Consider the following 6,610-nt stretch of genomic DNA (forward strand, 5'->3'; position numbering starts at 1 on the left):
AACTGTTTTTAGGCCAACACTCAGGGGTAAGAAGTTGATACATGCTCACATTTTACAAGGTCCTAACTATTCCTTTCAGTTCTATTTCTTGTTTCTTTTTGCACGCAATCTGTGTTTCAGTAAACCCTGATCTATTGCTCATGATTCTGAAGTTCCAAGTCAGCTTAACATAAAGCCCAAGAGCTGCACACAACAGCTTCAGGTCAGCATGGTGTTTCTGCACTTACCACCTTGGGGAAGGCTTTTTAAAAAACTTCGGCCATCTCCAACTCCTCAACACCCATTCCCTTAGGAGAAAAACTGCTGCTTAGCAGCCTCTTGTCCCTCAGCATGAAAGCTACTGTCTACCTAGCACAGAGATATTTTTCACTAGTTCTCTTATCTCTTATACTAGTTATGGCCTGCACGAACCTGAAGTGCTGTATCAGGCAGTGTCTAGCTCAGACCTCAAGAACTGCTACCTGTGAAAACAGTGGTAAAACTTTGTGGGGAAAAGATGGAAGCTTGGGGGAATCAAAATACTCAGTGATCCCATGAGAGCACTTGCTGCTAAGTCGCTTCAGTCGTGTCCGACTCTGTGCCGCCCCACAGACCAGGCTCCCCCGTCCCTGGGATTCTCCAGGCAAGAACACTGGAGTGGGTTGTCATTTCCTTCTCCAATGCATGAAAGTGAAAAGTGAAAGTCAAGTCGCTCAGTTGTGTCCGACCCTCAGCGACCCCCTGGACTGCAGCCTTCCAAGCTCCTCCGTCCATGGGATTTTCCAGGCAAGAGTACTGGAGTGGGGTGCACTTAGAAGAGCACTTAGTGAGAGCACTTAGAATTGGTTTCTTTTTTTTTTTTCACATTTGTATCAGTTGGATGCTTTCAACTCTAAGTAGCATAAAACTAACAGTGATTTATACCTCGTGACTTTTACTACTCAAGTCTAGAAATAAGTGATCCTCAGGACTGGGTGGCAGTTTAACCCTTCACCTTTCCACTCTTACCTTACTCTGTACAGTTTAGTTCTGTCGCTCAGTCATGTCTGATTCTTTGCGACCCCATGGAATGCAGAATGCCAGGCTTCCCTGTCCATCACCAACTCCAGAGCTTGCTCAAACTCATGTCCATCGAGTCGGTGATGCCATCCAACCATCTCACCCTCTGTTGTCCCCGTCTCCTGCCTTCAATCTTTCCCAGCGTCAGGGTCTCTGTACATTAGCTTTCAACTTCAGCCATGGGATTGCTGATCACAACATGACTGCCCCAGCTCCAGGCATCACATCCTCAAAGCATCCAAGACAAAGAGAGAGATGCATAAGAGCATTCTTCTCATAAGAGGTCTCTCTCCTTTTAATCAGGAAGAAGGTTTTCCACCCCTCCCACAGAAATTCCCTCCTGTCTTGTAGGCCAGGACTAGGTCACATGGCCATCTGTAGCAAGAAAAGTTACCAAAGGGAATGTTTAGCTTTCCAGCCCCTCTGGTAGGAGGTGGGCGAGGAAGAAGGAGTTTGGAAATGGTTGTTGGATTGGCATTCAACAGTGTTGTTTACAATGTTCGTGAAAATTTAATAAAACACAGGCTACAGTAAAGACAGCCATAGGACTGCTTGATCTGAAATTCGAGTGGTCGTAGGAAGTGTGAAAAATAAGTCTACATTTGGTAGAATTCAAGGTCAGGGAAGGATGACTGAGACAACAGCCCTCAGGCTTGTTCAGGGTGGGTGGACTTGGAAGGCATCTTGCTCTCTACAGAACAATGTGTTCTTTGTGAAATACTGCAAATTATTGGTGTATCTGTAATTCCTTCTCGCGACCCAGGATAGGTGTACCTGCAGAAAGTCTACTGACACATGTATGGAATGAAATCACAAGGTCAGGGGCTCATGGAACGAAAACAAAACGTGGCTGTTGAACCAAGAATGGACAGTGAGTTCTCGGTTTTCTGCATAAATATTTATGTGAATGCCTTGACTTGGCCATGAACACCAGCAAGTGGGAGAGGCAAAGCAGTTGCAGATCCACAAAGTTTAAGAAAACTCTAAGGGAAAAAGTGAGAGAGACAGACAAAAGTCTACTAACGTCTTCCTTCCAATGAACAAAACCACGATTATTTTGTCAGGGCAGCACAATATCCTGGTCTGGTCGCTACATACCAGTTTTTACAGGCAGATCATTTCACAACCACGGGTAGGATGAGTCAGGAGCCCTGGTTTCAGCCTCCAGCCTTGCCACTTGCTTTGTTCTGGCGAAGCCATCTAACATTGCCGATCCTCAGTCCCACGTTTCTAAAATAATAGCATCAACAACAATAATGATAATGGGAATAATTATAGGGCGTTCATTTACTGTCTTAGAGGCACAGTTCTAAAACCTTGGCGTGCTCTGTCGCTTCAGTCATGTCCAACTCTTTGCGACCCTATTAACTGTAGCCCACGAGGCTCCTCTGTCCATGGGATTCTACAGGCAAGAACACTGGAGTGGGTTGCCATTTATCTTCATCGCATCCCTAGGAATTAAGTATTATAATGATCTCTGTTTTATGTTGAGGGAATCAAGAATGAGAAAGTGGAAAAACTTGTCTGAGAGCACCCACCTACTAAGTGGTGATTCTAGATTCAAGCCCAAACCTCCTGACTCCAAGGAATAGAGACCCCACCCAACTGAGAGCACTTGGTGAGGATCAAGTGAGGCCAAACACATGGACACGTTCTGCAAACTGTAAAACCATACATTCATGGAAAATATAATGCAGTCCATGTGTAATAACTGGAATCACTTACTAGTAATTACTAGGCATATTAGTTATACCACCACCCAAACAAGTAAATTCCCCTTAGTATGCTCCCTAGCAACCACCCCAGAGCACCAAGACAGACGATGCCATATCCCAGCAAAAGAACATCGTCATCCTTTGAATGGCTGGTATAGAGATTGCAGTAGATATTAGAGGAATGTAGAGGAAATACGTATTATACTACACCAGCCCTTCATATAAATCCCAGGGTAATTGTGACTGTCCATACTTCTCTTTGGAGGTCTTCCTACCAAAGAATTGGTGTTGGCATGGAGCCCACTGTCCAAGCCTTAGCTTCATCTGATGTTTAGGCCTTAGGTAATTCCTTCCTGCTTAGTTCACCCTTCTTTCTGTGACACGATCATTAACTAGGATATTTCATTCTTAATCAACGACATCAACCACTGCTACTGCTGCTGCTAAGTCACTTCAGTCGTGTCCGACTCTGTGCGACCCCACAGAAGGCAGCCCACCAGGCTCCCCCGTCCCTGGGCTTCTCCAGGCAAGAACACTGGAGTGGGTTGCCATTTCCTTCTGCAATGCAAGAAAGTGAAAAGTGAAAGTGAAGTCACTCAGTCATGTCTGACTCTTAGCGACCCCGTGGACTACAGCCTACCAGGCTCCTCCGTCCATGGGATTTTCCAGGCAAGAGTACTGGAGTGGGGTGCCATTGCCTTCTCTGACATCAACCACTACATGAGAAAATAAAACAAATTTCAGCCTCTTTTCAAAAATTTCCCAGAAAACTGGGTTCCCCAGATCCTGACCCAGGCCCCTTGGGAACATTCACATCTCATCTGAATTCTATTTTATTTGTATAAAGCCCTTCTTGCTTGCTCTCAGCTTTCCATGGAAACTAAGGGTCTCCTCCTCTTCTCAAGCCAAGCAAGATTTCAGATCTCAAAGAGGAGGGAGGAAGAATTGGTACCCTTATAGGTCACACTATGCTTTCACCCCAATCTCTTGTGCACTAAAAAAATTATATATATGTAATTATATATATTAAATTTTGTAAATAATATATATGTATTGTACAGACATATACACAACCTCACAAGAATAGGCAAATCCATAAAGACAGAAAGTAGACTGATTGTTGCCAAGGGCTGGAGGCTGAGGATGGCGGGAGATGACGTGTGAAAGCTAATTCTACAGGCTTTCTTTCTGGACTGATGAAAATATTCTAAAATCCAATTTTGAAAAAAAAAATTTCAGAGGCTAGGGGTGGGGGACAGGGGGCACAAGCGCACTGAGACCTGGATTTGTTTTTCTAAATTAAGTTGGAAAAGCAAAAACAAAATAAAAACCAATTTTGGTGATGGTTGTGCGGCTCAGTGAAGGTACGGAGAACCACTGAATGGCACATTTTAAATGGGTCACTTGTAAGTTGCATGCTAGCTCCATTAAAGCTGTGTTGTTGGTTTGCTTTTTGGTCTTTTTTAATGTCCATTCTACACCTCCGGTTTACAGATGCAGCCCTGAGGCCTGAGACTTGTCCCTTTGACTGTGTGAGTCACACAGCCGTGACTGGCGGCCCCGCTGGGATCTGAGAGGCCAGCTCCTCCTGTGGCCTCATGACTCCTGACTAGTCTCCTGAGGTGATGCTTTGGTTGCTGTTAAGTCCTAAATTACTTTTTATCAGGTTTCATAGATGCCATAATATAGTCATCCTTCTTCTATTTGTAATGTTTTACAAGGGGCAAAGTCAACTCCTGGTCAGTACAGGGAGAGAAGCGGGAACACGGCCATTTGTGAGTTTGTCTCCTCAAGGGCACCGGACCCACCCCCTGGCCCGGGTACTCCAAAGTCAGCTTCAGGACTTGCTGGTCTCTCATCCCCAGGATGGCAGGAGAAAGGGTACCCACGTGGGCGGCGAGGGTGGAGAGGCGGCCCATGCTGACCTCAGAGGCCTCTTCTAGGGAGCGAATCAGCGTGTGGCCAGAAGGGGGCGCAGTACCAGCCGGGAAGGCTGAGACGTCCACCATTCGTGCACCCCACCACTTGGCTCTAACAGGAGTTCCGTGATTGCATCCTCACGCCTCCAAATCTGGACTAACCCAGGCCGGGGTAGGCAAGATCAACGTTTCATAATTCCCCAGGGAATCAGGAGGCCGGGGCATGCTGGCCTGGGCGCCACAGAATCGCTTTCAGCTTTAGTTTCTTTGTCTGTAAAATAAGGAGGGGGAAGCTGGTGGTTTATTGTCCTTCCCAGACTCACAGCGACCTTTTAGACACATCTTCGGAAGAACTGGTCCCTAACTGGTGTCCTTTCCCAGTGTCAAAATAATGCCCTGCACTGCCCACTTGTTGCTTAGTCACTCAGTCCTGTTGGACTCTCTGTGCCCCCAGGGACTGTAGCCCGCCAGGCTCCTCTGTCCATGGGATTTCCCAGCAAGAATACCGGAGTGGGTTGCCATTTTCTTCTCCAGGAGATCTTCCCAACCCAGGGATCGAACTGGCAGGCAGATTCTTCGCCACTGAGCCACCGAGGGAAGCCCACGGAGAGTCTTCAGTTAAATGCATGTGCTTTTTCCTACAGGAATCTGTTTACAATTAGGAGAAAGTCCAACACTGGATTTTTTTTTTTTTTTTTTTTTTACTGAAAGAGATCATTTGGTTTTAATGAGAACCAGAGAGGTTAAGTGACTTACTGAAGTTACTCAGCTAGTTAATGATAAAAGCCAGAATTAGAATCCTCTTCCTTTGACTGCCAGCCTGTAGTATTTCCATGTCACAGTACCTTGCAAACTTCCTTTTCCAGCAGAGACACAGGAACAAATTGAAGTGAGAAAATGAATTTAGGCAAAGCGAATGAACACTGAAATTTTTATCAAGGGTGATCTGCCCCTATTCCCAGGTGGCGCTATCAGTAAAGAATTCACCTGCCAATGCAGGAGACACAGGAGGCAGGGTTCCATCCCTGGGTCAGGAAGATCCCCTGGAGGAGGAAACGGCAACCCACTCCAGTATTCTGGCCTGGAGAATCCCATGGACAGAGGAGTCTGGTGGGCTACAGTCCGTTGGATCGCAAAGAGTCAGATACGACTGAGCGACTGAGCACACGTTGTAAACTCTGGATATTTGTTGCAGAGACGAGCTGTCACCTTCTCATTTGCCTTGTTCCCCTGAAGCCTGAAAGTGTCCTTTAACTGTGCCACCTCGGGACTGCCCTAAACAGGGCTTCAGATTACAGGTTAAAATTGGCCTCCTCCCTCTCTTCAGAGAAGGCAGGAATGTGGTGGGAGTAGGTGGCATAGTGGGAATAGAGGCGAGCGTCCCCCTCAGATGTTGGCATCCGCTGAGGGGGCAGGGAGCCCAGAGATCCCGGGTTATAAAAATCCTGACTTCATGTCGTGGCTCGAGTATCTTTGCAAGGTCTGCTGCTGCTACGTCTCAGCAGCATTGACAGCTGGAATCCTGCAGCTTGTTCCCTGTGTGATTATAAACTGTCTCTGGAGTAGCGTGCTGTGGGCGGTTGCCGTTTATATTAATAGAACTGCCTGGACCAATCAGCCTGCTCCTCGAAGGAACACGCGCCTTCCCGTCTTCCAGGATTGTTCTTGCAAAACAACATGCTGTGCCGATCTGTTTGGGAAGAAAGGAGGAGAAAGAGGGCATCTTCCAACTCACAGACATGAAGAAATACCGGAGCCCAGGCCAGTCCTGAACAGAACTCAGAGAGAACTGTCTTTTATGTATCACCTCTGCCCGCCTCCCGCCGCCCACTCTCCGGGCCTTCTCTTCGTTCCATGGTCTCCAGATGCCCACTCCTTTCATGTTTTCTCAGGACCCCAACCCACCAAAACCAAACCCCAAACCACCTACTCTCAGGA

Source organism: Bos javanicus, chromosome 23, assembly GCF_032452875.1.
Source record: "Bos javanicus breed banteng chromosome 23, ARS-OSU_banteng_1.0, whole genome shotgun sequence".
Lineage (NCBI taxonomy): Eukaryota > Metazoa > Chordata > Mammalia > Artiodactyla > Bovidae > Bos > Bos javanicus.